This window comes from Xenopus tropicalis, chromosome 9 (assembly GCF_000004195.4).
Source record: "Xenopus tropicalis strain Nigerian chromosome 9, UCB_Xtro_10.0, whole genome shotgun sequence".
Classification (NCBI taxonomy): domain Eukaryota; kingdom Metazoa; phylum Chordata; class Amphibia; order Anura; family Pipidae; genus Xenopus; species Xenopus tropicalis.
The window spans coordinates 69438610-69455952 of NC_030685.2; the positions used below are offsets into that span (position 1 = coordinate 69438610).

The following is a 17343-nucleotide window of genomic DNA, read 5'->3' on the forward strand; positions in this document are numbered from 1 at the left end:
AGTACACATTCTGACAAATCCAACAAGGGTAAAGAGTCCTTTCTACACCAAAGTACCAATCTGCAGAGCTTTCTTAAAGTTATTGGTTTTTATGACATTTCAGAAAATTGCCTAAAAATGTTGCAATTTGTCGTATTTATCTCACACAATTTCTTGCGTACAAAGGCAAGTCACCCCAAATAGGAACACCAGAGGCCTACTGAACAGTTTGATGCCCAATATGCATAGATATACCAAAGTCTGCAGTATGTACTGAACCCTAAATGAAAATAGCGCATAAGGATTTCTCGCCTGCCAGCTCAGCTTTTGCACACAGAGCCCCCTGTCAGTGTATTATGTGCCAAAACTTCCCCTAACTATACAGAGACCCCCACAAAACCATATATTTTTGGAAAGTACACATTCTGACAAATCCAACAAGGGTAAAGAGTCCTTTCTACACCAAAGTACCAAGCCGCAAAGCTTTCCTAAAGTTATCGGTTTTTATGAGATTTCAGAAAATCGCCTAAAAATGTTGCAATTTGCCGCATTTATCTCACACAATTTCTTGCGTACAAAGGCAAGTCACCCCAAATAGGAACACCAGAGGCCTACTGAACAGTTTGATGCCCAATATGCATAGATATACCAAAGTCTGCGGTATGTACTGAACCCTAAATGAAAATAGCGCATAAGGATTTCTCGCCTGCCAGCTCAGCTTTTGCACACAGAGCCCCGTCAGTGTATTATGTGCAGTAACCCCCCCCCCCTAACTATACAGTGACCCCCAGAAAACCATATATTTTTGGAAAGTACACATTCTGATGAATTCAAAATAGGTAAAGTTATTTTTGTACACCAAAGTTACAACTGGCAAAGCTACGCTAAAAACAGATCAGGAACACTTATATAGGGATAAAATGTGATAAAACCACAAAAATTGTGCAAATCAGTGAAACAACAAAATAAGTTACATGACAGTGTAATTAGTGGCCAGAATATCTGATCCAATAGTTACGCTGTCAAAATAAACAGTTTTTAGGTAAAAGAAAATAAAAACAAAGTGGTAATATGAAAAAAAAAAAAAAAAAAGCAAAACAAAAAAAACCAAAGTGTTTGTGTATACATGTGTGTACATGTGTAAAAGTTGTGTGATAGTGTGTAAGTGTGTATATGAGTGTAAATAAGTGTATAAAAGTGTGAAAAATGAAAAAAAATAAAAAAAAAAAATAAAATAAAAAAATGCTAAAATGTGTGCTGTAAGTGTGTGTAAATGTATGTAAGTGTGTATAAATGTATGTAAATGTGTGTATAAGTGTGTAAAAGTGTGTAAATGCAATAAAAAAAAAAAGTCCTTACCTGTTCCTGAAGACCGATCGCCTCCTTCGTCATTTGGGCCGGCGCTGGGGGAGAGGGAGGAAGCAGGAAGCAGCAGATGCGATGCGATCGCATCTGCTGCTTCCTGGAGGGTCCTGCGAGCGATCGGTTCGCAGGACCCTGATGACAGCCCCCCTGGCACATTGCCCAGGGGGGCTGTCATTGTTAGAAGCCCTCTGCAGCGGCGGCACATGCCGCCGCTGCAGAGGGCAGCGCTTAAACGCCAACGACGTATGAGACACGTCGTTGGCGTTTAAGCCCTTTTACTGCCAGCACGTATGCCATACGTGCTTGGCAGTAAAAGAGTTAAATAAACCCAATAGGGCTGTTCTGCCCCAATAAGGGGTAATTATATCTTAGTTGGGATCAAGTACAGGTACTGTTTTATTATTACAGAGAAAAGGGAATAATTTAACCATTAAATAAACCCAATAGGACTGTTCTGCCCCAATAAGGGGTAATTATATCTTAGTTGGGATCAAGTACAAGGTACTGTTTAATATTTACAGAGAATAAGGAATTTTTTTTCAAATTTCAAATTATTTGCATATAATGGAGTCTAAGGGAGATGGCCTTTCCATAATTTGGAACTTTCTGCATAACAGGTTTCCGGATAAGGGATCCCATACCTGTACTTTAGCTCTCATCATGCTTTAACCATTGATAATATTCTGGAGAATTCCGGGAGCTCCAGCATTCCCACATGGTGCATGGGGGCACTAGGCACATACCTATTTAGCGGGGAAAGGTGCCTGTCACCCTTGGCCCGGGCGGTATGAGTGGAACAACACTGCTATGAAAGGTATATGACCTTTTTAATTACACTAAATGCCCTCCTCAGTTGCTGTTTGACTGCTGTTGGTAACTATGGTAGCAAATAAGATCAACCCATTTTGGTAGTGAATACTAGTGACTGTTAAATAAAACAAGGGGTGTCAAACCGTGCCGGGCCAGGCCAGCCAGCCATCTTGCCACCCACCAGGTATATGTTAGTTTGAACTACTGCACAAACATACTCAGTCACAAAGACTAGGGATAGGTGCCAAAAGACTATGGGCCTAGCACCACCCCACCATTGCACCCTGGGCACATGCCTCTCCTGCCTACCCCTAGTTCCAGCTTTGGGACAAAGCCTGCCAATTAATATTAAATAATGTCTACAAAAAACACGTCATTACTCATTATTATAGGGTCACTTTACCATACAAATTGAGTATGTTACTGCTAAATACATTGAATGACATAGTTCCAAGATATTTCTGTATGAGAATCCTAGGAAGCTGTCCCTCTTACAGGGGAAGGGCCATTTGCTGCGCTGACATATCCTTAATGATATCATGCCACACCCCTAGACTGTTAAGCCACACCCACTTCTGGGTTCTTGTAAGGAAATTATAGCACCATAGGCAGGTAAGCAAAAGTATGTTGCTGCTTAGCATGATGGCATCTTAGGTAACTCTAGACACAAAAGGGAAATATATATGATATACACTGAGCTGTTAATATTTCCATTTTCAGACTGGGGAAATGAAAAAAACATGTTTTTTGGCCTTTTAACGACAATCTATAATATTTTGTTTCCCGCTAAGTGGCTGAGAACAGCTGTAGACCTTGCGTTTGTCTCTGTATGTGCTATTGCTAGGGATATTGTATTGATACTTGTATTGTTATTGTGCGTGACACCAAACCTCCACACATTGTAATAAACATCTTCTCTATTACATTACTGTACAGTCCCAGGCTGTGTAATGGAAGTGCAAAGGAGATGCCAGGGAAGGCTGGACTCACTAAGGCTGATTTGATTTTCGTCCTTCCAATGCTTCTATCACCAGTCATCAAGATTTGGCAATAACAATTAGGCTTACTTCCCAGAAGGTATTAAAGAAGACAGCTCTCCATTAATCTTTTGATTTTGCAAAGACACTTTCTCCAAGTGCTATTCTATCCGTTAGACTCGGAAAATGTCAGCTCCCTAATACGTGGGCATTTCCTTTTCTAGATGAACAGGCAGCAAAGTACCTGATTTAATGATAAAAACGCTGGTGTCAGGCAGGTGCTTACTGTACTGAAAAAACACTGTCCACAAGGAGGTTTTATGTGAAATTCTGCAAAACCCAGTGAACACCAGCTGCCACCTGGTCTGAAATGTACTGAAATGTACTGAAATGTACTGGCAATGCTCGGCCTAGCAGGCTGAATCCAGAGGCCAAATTCTAAAGGCTAACAGAGAAAGTAATAAAACTGAATTAAGGGATTCTATCATAATTTAATAGCATATGTTCATAGGCTCATTCAGCTTTATTACAGATATCAGAAATGAAATATATTATTCATTTATAATGTGCGTAAAAAACGGAACACTTGCTTTTATTAATTACTCTTGGCGCTAAAATCTATCTATCTATCATCTATCTGTCTGTCTGTCTGTCTATCATCTATCTATCTATCTATCTATCTGTCTGTCTGTCTATCTATCTATCTATCTATCTTTCTATCTATCTATCTATCTATCTATCTATCTATCTATCTATCTATCATCTACCATCTATCATTTATCTAAATATGTATCTTCCATACATTCTAGGAATGCAATATTGAACTGAATCCAAAATTTAAGCACCCCAAATTTGCTTTAATTAAAAAAAATAAAAAATCAATCCTGCAAAAATTGCTGGGAGTTGGCCAAATTCTTTCAATTAAAACTGAATTAATGGATTGTATAATCATTTAATAGCATATTTTCATAGGCTGAAGCAGCTTTATTACAGATATCAGAAATATATCATTAATGTACAATATGTGTGAAAAAATGAACACTTGCTTTTATTAAGTACCCTTGGCTCTATCTATCTATCTATCTATCTATCTATCTATCTATCTATCTATCTATCTATCTATCTATCTGTCTGTCTGTCTGTCTGTCTGTCTGTCTGTCTGTCTGTCTGTCTCTGTCTGTCCGCCTGTTTGTCTGTCTATCTATCTATTTATCTATCTATCTATCTATCTATCTATCTATCTATCTATCTATCTATCTATCATCTATATATCTATCATCTATCTATCTGTTTATATCTAAGTTTAAAAAAAATGTCACCCTCAGTGCCTTTAGTTCATGATATTAAGAGTTCAGATTTGGTTCTGCCAAACGCAAGAATTTATTTTGGATGATCCCTTCCTTGCTTATTATGGGTCTGCCAAAAATAATCCAGGTTTATTCAATGTTTCAGGTTTCAGTTGCCAAGATTTTGACTAAAGTCTTTGTACTTCTAATAGAAAACTCCGTGGGGCATTAGTGCAGTAACCCATAGCAACCGCTTAGGATTTCTAAGTTCAACGCTAATTGTAGATCGGTCGCTAGGGTGAACAGCACTGGTGCACATTTGGTTCATAAATGAACCATAAAAGTATGTATAGTTATATATATATATATATATATATATACTCAGGGTAGGATTGACAGCACACGCAGGGTTTTCATATGAAAAATCACAAAGGTGTAGATGAATAAATGTGAGGCTTTATTCAGTCCAGTTATATATATATATATATATATATAAATATGCAGATAAATCCACCACAGACCCACAATCTGGCAAATGATGTACTTACTGAATGATTTTTTCTCTTCAGTCATCATCAATACAAGCAGAAAAACACAGTTGGATAAACTTCTACCCTCTTGGCCTCAGATACATCTTTGTCTGTAAATAAATAAGTAAAAAAAAATTGCCTTTTTAAAAATGAATTGCAGATCCATATTGCAATCATGTGATATGAAAGGGATTTTTAATTCCTAATATAATCACCCCGTAGTTGCTTTCATTTTTCTACATTTTGTTACCTTTTATTGGCCTTTTAGCTTTTGTACATTTTAAATTATTATTTTTTGCCCATTGCAATACTACCTATGTGCCTGTTAATAGACACAATCACATCTACCCAGCACAGCATGCAATTTTTAGCATTAACAATATAGAACGTTCATAAGGAAAATGCTGTTATATTTTATATTATTTGATCATCTCTCTCTGTATATGTTTCTAGGGTTCCCAACCAACTGAAACAAGCATTGCTTGTAAATCACCAGCAAAGGCGGGGACCAGAATTACACATTTATCAGCACATTTACTATGAACCTCCATAACCTTTCTTCCCAGTTTCACCCTCAACCAACCCATTTTAGTCCTCAGTCTTCCCCAATCTCTACTTCCACCATGGTTGTCACTTTGGATCTGCCCCCGGTCACCCTATGACATCATCATTCCACCGCTGTGATGTCACCACCTGCCCCCCTCCAGTAGGAGTGTCAGAAGCACCTAATGACCTCTTTGGCGCCATGTCCAAGATGGTGGTGCCCATGGCTGACATCTGGGACATTTCATAGGTGCTTGATGTCATTACGCCATCCTTGGTGCGAAAATTCAAAATAAAAATACGCCAGGGACCCAGGTTCAATGCCCAAATATAGGTATTTATGCATTAAGGGCAATGCAAAATTAGTGATACACTAGTGCACTTGCTTTCTTCTCCACCCAGTTTACATGATTGGGAAAATTGCATTTAGCTTCAGGTTCATTGGCTAAAATACATATAAAAAAAAATTTACATCAGGTGCAAAGTTTTCTACAGATATAGTAACCCATAGCAACCAATCAGCAGGTAGCTTTGCCCTCTTTGTCTGCCAGTATCTTATGGACTGCTCTGGGTTATTAGACCTGCAGCAAATTGTGCAGCTGTTTTACATTAACTCATAACAGCGCTCAGTTCTTAAATCAGCCTCATAGTGTCTAAATATTAGCATTAGATCTAAAAGCTATGTTTTTATTTCTCCTGTACTTTCCAAACCCAAAATATCTCAGCACTCTGGATAGCACAGGAGCCCCAGGGAAAACAGATGGTTCATTTGTCTGAGCTAACATATCCTTGTGTATGTTGCACACATAAGTATCTCCCAGGGCTTTACAAGGTCCTTACCTTTCTTTTATAAAAAAACATAAAGTATGCCTCAGAGGTCATGTTCTTTAACTAGAAGTAAAGTCCAAGGCAATGACTGGAGCAGTGGCTGGGGGGGGGTGGGGGTGGCTGTATTCAATGTGGTCAATTTCTCTCTGAAAACCCAGCTTGAAGATCAATTAGGGTGACATTTGGCATGAATATCTATTCAAATCACAACTGACTGGTATGCCTATATTTTCCTATATCTGTGTTCAATTCATGGGCTAAGGGGGCCCTGACCAAAGGTCATTACATTATAGTATAAAGAAAAGATGTAAGATGTAGAGTACAATGCTTTTGCATTTAGCCCAACTCTAGAATATGTACATAGCACCCATAGGTGCAAATCTGAAATGGTGCTCTGCAGCTGGCAGAGCAGAATTCCAGAATGGCATAACTTGGGCAAGACATGGGTGTCCCCTAAAACTCTTACTGTGTGTGAGGATGAGCAAGGCTGGAGCAATGAGGAATGTAAAAACCAAGGATGCCCCAGCAGAAGGTGAAGTACCACCAGCCAAGACCAGGGCACAATGTATATCACCTCTTAGTAAATCAAAAACTACTGCTCCATGAATGTACTCAGTACAAAACTGCCAAGCAAAATACTCAGAATAAAGTAAAATACTCAGAATAAAAGATGTTTCAACCACTACAAAATGTTAATCTCAAGTAGATTCTTAAACTATTCAAAGAATAAAAGTAGTATACATGGAGACACGACACCCTCCTAGCATAAGTTGAAGAGTAACCTCATTTGAAAATGATGTATTACGCATTACATGGAGTGAACTGATTCCATCTTCTTGTCCCCAAAGGACGGGATATGAATCCTTGTATAGTTTTCCCATGTGATATAACTTTGTGCTCACTCGGCTTTATGGGTTTATCACTGTCTTCCTTGAAACCAATACTTTTATGCTGTCTACAAAATGTAGTCATATGTGGGCTTGTGGCTGCCATCACTGTCATGTTGTATAAAAGTTATGACCTACTACTTTTTTATTGACTTATCAAAAATTGGGGTTCTGAGCATTTGGGACTGAGGTCCAACTTGCGGCATGACACATATTCAGAGGGCTGTATTATACTAGGGATAGACCGGAGGTCAAAAATCTCTGTCTGGCCTGAGGAACTTGATTTGGTTCGCCCTACTTTAAAGCAATGTCCTTACTGAGCATTGTAACCTAAACTTATAAGCAAGGTGCTTCTTCTTAATACTAATGAATACAAATGCCTTCCAGTGATCCAAAGTGACTAAATTGTTAGGAGGAACTCAACCAACCAAACCCACCCAAGCACTAATATGAATAATATTGTGCTAACTGATTGTTATTCGCAAATTCATTGCCTGTTTAGTGAACCAAGAAAATGGATTCCGCTTTGCAAATTATACAAGGTTTGTCCTAGGGATGGAAACCCGTTGAGATATTCTGAATGAGTGATTATTTAAGGGCTTAAGAATAATGAAGTGCAAATTAATGCATTGTAAAACAAATTTCAAATGCAAAAACAGACTGAGCAGATTTCTGTCATAATCAAAGAACATAACATGCACTTGGGAGGTATTTTTTAATCAATATGCATAGGGAGCATTCACATTTATAGGGTGCACCATCATGTACATTTAATGGCTAATGTGTTGGACAACAGGCCAGTAGACGTTAGCCTCTTATCAGTAAGAAATACATCTTGCAGAATCTCAGTTCTTAATTGACACTTATTTAACAGACTAACTTGATTTAACCATGGGGTTTCCATGGGGACTTTTGTAGACCTTCTCAGAATGTTGAAGTACCTTGGCCTCTAGTTAGCTTCAACCAAACTGCAAGATCTATAGGGTGGTAAGTAACTGCATTAAGTATACTATATTATACTATATTATAAAATATATATGAACACCTCTTTGTCCAACATCCAATTTCAAACCCCAAGGTAATACTTTGAAAGTGGTCCTCTTTTTGTCTTTACTGGAAGGATTACCACCAGATGATGGAAATTTGTTTGTGGGATTTTGTATCCATTCAGCCGTAAAAGCATTCTTGATGTTGTGTACTGATGAGGGGAGATCAGGCTTGGTTGGCAATTTAATCCACAGGTGTCCAGTTTGGGATGAAGTCAGGGTTGGGCACAAGTTCATGCTCACCCGCTATCATCACAGCAAACCAACTCTGTACGTGCCTCCAAGCTGTACAGAGCTTTGTGTGTGGGGACTAAACATTAAAGGAGAAGGAAAGGCTAATAAAGAGTTAATTTCAAGCTGCAGGCATACCTTCAGTTGTCTCAATAGTGCCCTTAAGTCTCCCCATATTTCTCCTGTTCAGATGATCAGAAGCCAAACAGGAAGAAAAAAACGCTGAGCTGTGTTAAGAAAGTTCCCATAATGCCTCACTCCTGCACTGAGACCCAGACCGGTGTACATGCTCAGTTAGTAAGGCTATGAGTCAGATTCCTGCTGATTGGCTCAGATCCACATTCCTAAGGGGGGGAGTGAGTTCTTAGCATTCTTGAGGGAGGGGGAGCAGGAGAGGGGAGAGAGCAGAGAGCTGCATGTCTCTGGCACAGGAAAACAGACACAACAAATCCTTTGACAGAGAACTCAGTGCAGCGTTTCTGTGAGTGCTTATGGCTGTATTTACATAGACCTTTCTGATAAAGCTTACTTAGTTTTTACCTTTCTTTCTCCTTTAATGCCAAGACTAGGAAGCAGGAATTGACAAGAATCTTACTGTACATGGAATTGGTAAATATTGCTTTCACAGAAGCCCTAGCTCATAGCATGACATTCCCAGACAATTAATCTTCCTTCCAGAAACTTCCCAGTCAGCATTATGCATTGAAGCAGGTAGAGTTCATCTGGCACCTGCCAAACCCAGGATCAGTTCTCAGACTGCCATGGAGAAGAGAATGTGTTTCTCCTGCCCCAGAGTCCAACACTAGTGACCTTTACACCATTCCAGCTGACGCTTGGCATTGTGTGTGGTGATGTTAAGCTTGTGTGCAGCTGCTTGTCCATTAAAAAGCCCTGCTCTCAGCAAATGGTTCTTGTGCTGACGTTGCTTCCAGAGACAGTTTGGAACACAGCAGTGCGGACATGTCATTTTGGAAGGGGTTGCTGGATACATTAGCCCCTATAGTATAGCAGTATATAGACCTGGATCTAAACAGAACTGAGCCATTGTGGTTAATTTTGTAAAAAAAAAAAAAAAAAAAAAAAGATGTTTCATCCCTTCATTACACTTTAAAGATCATAGAGCAGTCCTGCTAGAAGAAAGAGACCATTTAGGATTTATTAGTGTTCATTCCACATGGAACACAGGCTTTTATTACCTGCAAATGGCAGTCCGACACACAGGTTGAAATCATTGGTGTTTCCAGTACTGTGTACAGATTTGCACGTCAGTCAGTAAGCCATGTCAAAGAAGCACAATTGAGCCAATATAACCTAAACTCTCTTTTGGCACACTTTATTCCCGCTTGAATATATAATGGAACATCTTCCTGCCTCTAGGTCATATTCATAACAGCTAATTTAAACAAATCGATGCAGTAGATTTTATCTACTGAAAACAGAATTCTAAAAACTGTCCCATTTAATCCTCTGTTATTGCAGACGGTAGCAGGCTGACCCATTAATCTCTCTGGGTAAGTTGTGTATGATAATTTGGCTCTCATTGAGACAAGATGCTGAAACTTTTAAAGAGGCGGTACATCGTTGCTACACATGAGTAGTATGAGTAGAATACTTATGGGGGAATGTAATATAAGTCATAAACGAGAAAAAAATGTGCACAAACAAGAATAAAAATTCACATTTTGCAATGTAATATTGCTCATTAGACTGTTATTGCATTGCAAATTTTAATTGCACATTAAGGCGGCCTAATCTTTTGGAGCTAACGTAACTTTTCCTTTAAGAAGTCTTATTACATACACTGCACAGTGTCGCAAACAATAATATTCGCAAACTTTCCACTGTTGGAAGTAGTCGCTAAACAGTTTCTGCTTTCGCAAAGCCCATATTAAATATGTGCAAAGGCAAATTTGTTTGCACAGAAGCACAAGTTTTCGCATTGAAAATATTTATTTCCGACTTGAATATGTATTCAGCCTATTTTAATTTTTTTAAAAATCCATATTTTCTGCATTATAAAGTACTAAAGAAAACTTTATTCTTCCTTCCCCCTATAAAAAGAGTCATTTGGGCAAAGGGATCTCTGTATAAACAAACCCCTCCCTCCAGCTTTTGTACTGATAACTGTTTATTTACTAAATATGAAGCATTTTTCATCCCCACAGCATACATTGGTACAACTACCCCTTCATCCTATCACCACACACATGCAGTGTCTAGCATTTCTGCCCCATAGAATTTTGGCACAATGGTTTATTCCAACAGGTACATGATATGTGCTATTTATGTGGCCCTCTCCAAGAGAAGCGAACCCCACAGTTAAGCGCATTTTGGTACATCTCTTAGTCCATGAATGGAAGATCATTTTTATGGACCCCGAGCAGAGAGTCCCCCAAACATTGTGACATATAAAGGCTGAAATAGACACAATGACTTGCGTGGAATGAAAGTCCGGTGACTGACGGATGCTTATTTACACGCACATTCTGACAGATGCATTGAAACATTGAAATGCACTGACTGAGGAGTTGCGCATAGAGAATAAACAGGATATCTGACATACGCATAATAATGCTTACTGACAAGCTTGAAAGGACCGATTCCCAATGAGAAAATGACCCTCTGACTGCTAGACTGATACTCAAAACTGACAAGAGCGTAATGCATCACTGAAACTGACACCCACACAGATGTGCTGAGCCGTGGCCTGAAGCGCCGGATCTATATATAATGATCATTAACACTCAACATGGTGTTGGAAAGGTACAGTATATGCTGATAATCAACATGGACTCATATATACAAACTGTTATATATTTATATATAATGCATGTTACAGGTATGGGATCTGTTATCTGGAAAGCTGTTATCCAGAAAACTCTGAATTGCAGGAAGGCCATCTCCCATAGACATTTTAATCCAATAATTCATATTTAAAAATAATTTCCTTTTTCTCTTTTATAATAAAACAGTACCTAATGTTTGATTCTAACTAAGATATTATTAATCTTTACTAGAGCCAAAATAATCCTATAGGGTTTATTTAATGTTTAAATTATTTTTTAGTAGACTTAAGATATGGAGATCCAAATTATGGAAAGACCCCCTTATCCAGAAAACCCCAGGTCCCGAGCATTCTGGATAACAGGTCCCATACCTGTATTAAAATACATTTCTTCAATGCTGTGTAATTGACACATTTGTGGTTGGACATTGTTTTCCACCAATCACCAGATAATCAGAAATGTGACAGTAGATATGGAAAACGTAGGGAATGAAGTATTTTTGAGGCAGAAAGAGGGGATAGTTAGACCTACGTTATCATTCCATAAAAAATTAGTTTCTAGCTGTAGCAATGGAGGGATAATGTGCTACAGTAACCCATAGAAACCAATTAGACCAAACTATGTTCAGTTAGAATGACCACAGCAAACTATAAGTTGGTTAATTTTCCTATAGGGGACAGGCTCAGGGAAAGTTAGCTGGGCAGCTCTTCGCTCCACCGAGGAGGTTAGAGAGGTTAGGATCCCGCAGTATTTAGGCTGCCAGTTCTGGGACATGAGTGGGTAAGCTTAGGGGCAGGTAGTGTGCCAGGGAGCAAACCACCACCTGGTATTGACTGTGCTGGGGATACCATACCCAAATTAAAATGAGTTGCCTCCAGGGAGGAAAGTTCTCATTGGGGTGTGTAATTCACCAAAAGTTGTATTGCTTGGGGTTTAATAAAGAAGTTCATTTGTTTGCCAGAGACATCTGTGGTCCAGGTTATTATTATTATTATTAACATATATTTATAAAGTGGCAACATATTCCGCAGCACTGTACAATAAGTGGGTTTCATACATTGGACATACAGAGTAACATATAAAGCAATCAATAACTGATACAAGAGGTGAAGAGAGCCCTGCCCAAAAGAGCTTACAATCTACAAGGAGAAAGGGTTGAGACACAAGGTGTGGGAATGGGCATGACCAGAGTTGTGAGAGGTGTGGCACAGGGTATTGCTTTTAGCAGCACACTGAGGTTGTTAAACTAGATTAGGGTAAGCCTCTCTAAATAAATGCGTTTCATTACTTACCAAAGTGGTCGTTTGGCAGAGTGAGCAGAATGAAAAGCAACATTGTGGTACAAAGGCCAGGAGTTGCAGGGAGTTGTTCCCTAGTTTGGAGTGCCTTACCAGTATAGCACGCAGCCCATACACAGGCTCTCACTGCCACTAAAGCTAACACCTAAGGGTGCGCTATATGCAAAAAAATTGTCTGTTCTATGCCTTTTCCACTTTGTCCACGGACCCATCTGTAATTGAGTCTGTGTGAGTGTTGGACAATCCGAGCATCTGTGAGGGCACAGTTTCATAGGAAGCAGTTTTTCTTGTGCTGAAGAACATTTGAACACAAGATGAATTGTTCATCTGTAAATAACCTCACAAGGTTGCATCTCGGCACTGCAGTTTCTCCTTGCAAATCGCTTCCGCGGCATGTCACGGGCAGAGCATTACACTGTACCAACGATCCACAGAAGCTCAGAAGTCAGATCAGATTATTTCCTTTTATTAACAACTGCCTGTGCCCTCTGTACCAATTACACTAATACATTGTAAGAGCCTCTGGTTAAATAACAAAGGCAAAAACACAGTGCTGATAAGTCTAATCCCTAGACCCCTGGGCTCCAAAACCTCAGATCAACCCCAACATTTCCACAAGAATCTGCATGGGTCGCACATCAGCACAGATGCTTACTGTATGTTAGTGTGACTTGGATTCATAAGTCCCCCTGTGCTACAGGGTCTATGAATCTCTTGACACCAAAAAGTGCGTATTTACAGGTAAAGGTGCAAATTTTAGAGAGTTAAGAGGTGAAAAATTGTTCCTCTAAGGGTCCATACACCCAGCAAATGCACCTGTAACCATGACTGGTGCAAGCTGCATTCTGTGCCTTAGGTAGGGGGTACCTTGTGCTCCTTATAAATAAGCCCCAAATTCCCACTGAACTACAATTTATAGAATTTTCTTGCTTGTAGTTATCAGATGAGCTGGTGCTATATATAAAATAGGGTTGCCACCTTTCCCAACTGCCAAAAGGTGGGTAGAGGGATGGGTAGTGATGTAACAGGGCGGGGCAGTGACACATAGGGGTGGAGCTGTGACATCACAGGGGTTGGGGCAAGGCAGGGCAATTGGCGAGGAAAAGTAGGCAGGCAGTTTTAGCCTGGACAGCCACAAAAACAGCCACAAAGCTGTCCTGTCCAAAAACAGACGGGTTGAAACCCTAATATAAAAGCATGAGCTGGTGCTATATATACAAGCAGTTATATATTTACAGTATATATAATGTATGCTGTTAGAATATGCTTCGCCAAGACTGTTACCGATGCGCTTTTGGTTGGATATGGTTTTCCACCAATCACTGGATTATTAGAAAAATAACAGGGAATAAAGTGTTTTTGAGGCACAGGGGCTGCTATAAGATGCCATACACAGTCACTATTTATTGGGCTGGGGGGCTGTGTGTACTTGAAATTCCAAGGCTTATTTTGAATCCCAGTCTAGGCCTGGTTTCAGTAATCCACAGTTTAAACTGAACTATGTTTACAGGTAGAATGTCCACAGAAATCTGTTTATTACTGAAAGCCTTCAAAAACTTCTGATACGGGCAATTGAGCATCACTCTGCCTATCATTTCCCATGTTCTGCAGCCTAATGCAAGGTTTATTATTCTCCTTACATCTTACCCCTCCCTTAAAACTGACCTGCCCCATTGCCATTTGCTCAGGTGAAGCATAAAGAAATATTTATAATAGCATGTAGGGGTCACTAAACCATATAGGTATGGGAAAGTATAACCTTTCACATGACTATTACTGTAGGCCTAGGGGCACATTTACTAATCCACGAACGTCCGAAAAGCGCCCGAATGCGTTTTTTTCGTATTCAGTGTTTTGCGACTTTTTCGTGAATTGTCGCAATTTTTTCGAGCGCAATACGAAAAAGTCGCAACTATTCGCGAAAGTCGTAATGGCTATGAAAAAGTCGCGACAATTCACGAAAGTCATAATGGCTATGAAAAGTCGCGACAATTCACGAAAGTCATAAGGGCAATGAAAAAGTCGCGACAATTCACGAAAGTCATAATGGCTATGAAAAAGTCGCGACAATTCACGAAATTTGTAATGGCTATGAAAAAGACGCGACAATTCGCGCAAGTCGTACCGGTTACGAAAAAGTCACAACAATTTACAAAAAAGTCGTAATGGCAACTAAAAAATCGCAAAAAATATGAAAAAGTCTCAAAATGTTCGTTTTCCAATTCGAATTTTTCTCATTCGGATTCGTGGATTAGTAAATCAGCCCCCTAGGCTTAGATACAGTTACAAGCATGAGTTAAGGAACAGCTTTAATTACAATCTCCCCTCCATATGTATGTATGTATAACTTTATTTATAAAGCGCCACAAGGGTACGCAGCGCTGTACAATCTTATAATATACAGAATTACACACAGGGAGAACAAGTGTTATAATAAATACAATAAATACGTATAAATAAACAGGGAATAAATGCCATGTGGTATGAGACACAGTAGGAAGGAGGTCCCTGCCCCGTAGAGCTTACAATCTAAGTATAGACAGATCCTCACATGATGATATTTACTAAGCTCTCTGACTATATTTTTTAATGAAATTATATAATTTTCATTTTTCTTTCCCTTTTAGTTAATTTATTCCAAGAGTGGCTTCTCATCCTGAAATTAGATCACCAAGTGATAAACACGAAAGGTAAAAAAGGTAAGCCGAGCGCCGTGGTGGAAAACGCACGTTCTGCCCCATTACACGACTTAAAGAGACGTGCTCCTGAAAATTACAATAAGCATTTCTTTCTTTGCCACTGCTGAACCATGTTGCACATCCCATGTCAACCAAGAGCGAGAGTCATTGTTCTGGAAAAAAATGCATGTTGTGCATCATTAAACAATGCAAAGGTAGCGCATACAAGGAATTCAATTACTTTTGTCCTTTACGTTGCGGTAGAGGGCTCCGGGTGAAAGAAACAATGACTGCGGCAGAGGAATATTCCCCATAGCAAAATAATAATAGCATTACTGGAAGGCGCAATTGGAACCAGTCACTCACACTGATTTACAGATGCTTTACATAGCGCTTTAGGAACAAAGGGGTTGGGCTGCTGTCTAGCATAGATAGTCACAGTGGGGATCAATAGTGACACAAATGAGAGGAGATCAATGCAAAATCAGCTGCATGACAATGGATTAAATACCTGCTGTGTCTGATAATGACATAAATACCCTATTCATTATTTTATTTATGTGCATGATGTGATTGGTCAATCAGATTGCTGCTGAAACGAAATTATACTAAATTACATAATTTTGACTCCTAAGAAGGGAGGCTGCATCAATGGTGCCGTCTGGAAAAGGCTAACAAAATAGCTACATAATTGAAGATGACCTTGATGACCAGTCTTTTTCCAGCCTTGACTTTTCATCCCATCAGAGAAAAAATGTGTAGCAGGTATAGGGGATGGGGGTACCCCAAAACCCCTGTTACCTCTGTTGGTAACCTTAGACCCGGTCAAATGGGACTCAACTCCTGGTACAGCACACATTACTAAAGACTCTTCTCATTCAGATGGGACCCCACTTACTGTTGGAGGAAAGGTTAACTACACTTAGTATCTACCACAGAAACAAGGTGAACTCTTTACTGACACAAGATACACACTTTGAAATGGTAGAGGCTCACTTTGGTGGTGTGGTCCAAACACTTTCTCAGTCAGATGATACACAATATCAGAGTAGTGCTCACAAGAGCCAGAGGTAGCATTGCCTGACTTGGTGAGAATCCCTAGCGCTAGGCAAAGCTCACAGTGGTGTACTACCTCTTGAGTTCCTATACTCGCAGAATTAACCCCACAGGGTACTAACCCATAATAGCTTCCTCGTTGGAGCCTCTGGCTGCTCTGCTAACTACCCTGATCCTGCCTCTCACTCCTAGTGTGATCAATCTTTGCACCATTGAAACCTACCCGTTCCAGGTCCTGTCAGCAATATCACTCTCTCCAGCAAGTGTGCAGACCAAAAGATGGCGAGCACATGTGAACCTTGGAAAAACATGACACCTTACATTCCTAAGGGATCTACTTCCCCTCCCAACTGAAATAAAGAACCCAATCTAGCTAAGAACCCTCCTAAGGAAATAAAAAACTATAGGTCGGCTTTTACCCACCTACAAAAGTCTTCTCTGTTTCTTTGCCTTCTTCTACAGTTTCCCTTGTGCATTTACATTCAGTTCTAAATCAACACAGAAACCTTTATAGACATATTGATGATTGAAAAGCACTCACATTGTTGTTGTTTAAAGTCACTATGCACTAAAATTCTCCTACTGAATTCGTCTTAGTACAGGGGATGCCTAGAGGCTATGAGCAAACTTGGGAAGCAGTTTTCAACAATGCTCTATATGCACTATTCCATTAAAGGAACAGTAACACCAAAAAATTCAAGTGTATAAAAGAAATTCCAATATAATGTACTGCTGCTCTGCACTGGTACAACTGGGGTGTTTGCCTCAGAAACACTATTATGGTTTATATAAAGAATGCAGCTGTGTAGCCATGGGGGCAGCCATTCAAAAGAGAAAAGGCACAGGCACTTAGCAGATAACAGATAAAACACTATTGTATTCTACAGAACTTATCTGTTATCTGCTATGTAACCTGTGCCTTTTCTCCTTTTTTCCAGCTTGAATGGCTGCCCCCATGGCTACACAGCAGCTTATTATATATAAACTATAGTAGAGTTACTGTAGCAAACACACAACTTTAACCACTGCAGGGCAACAGTACA

At 39.6% G+C, this 17343-nt stretch overlaps 1 protein-coding gene across 1 annotated transcript in view; it reads right to left on the minus strand.

Annotated features, from left to right (window-relative positions):
- b3galt1 (Beta-1,3-galactosyltransferase 1) overlaps nt 1–17343 on the minus strand; it is a 183718-nt gene that overhangs the window by 53453 nt on the left and 112922 nt on the right. Inside the window, exon 3 of the mRNA XM_004917705.4 lies at nt 4966–5057. The gene's annotated coding sequence lies outside the window, so the exon portion shown is untranslated. The remainder of the gene's footprint in view (nt 1–4965; nt 5058–17343) is intronic.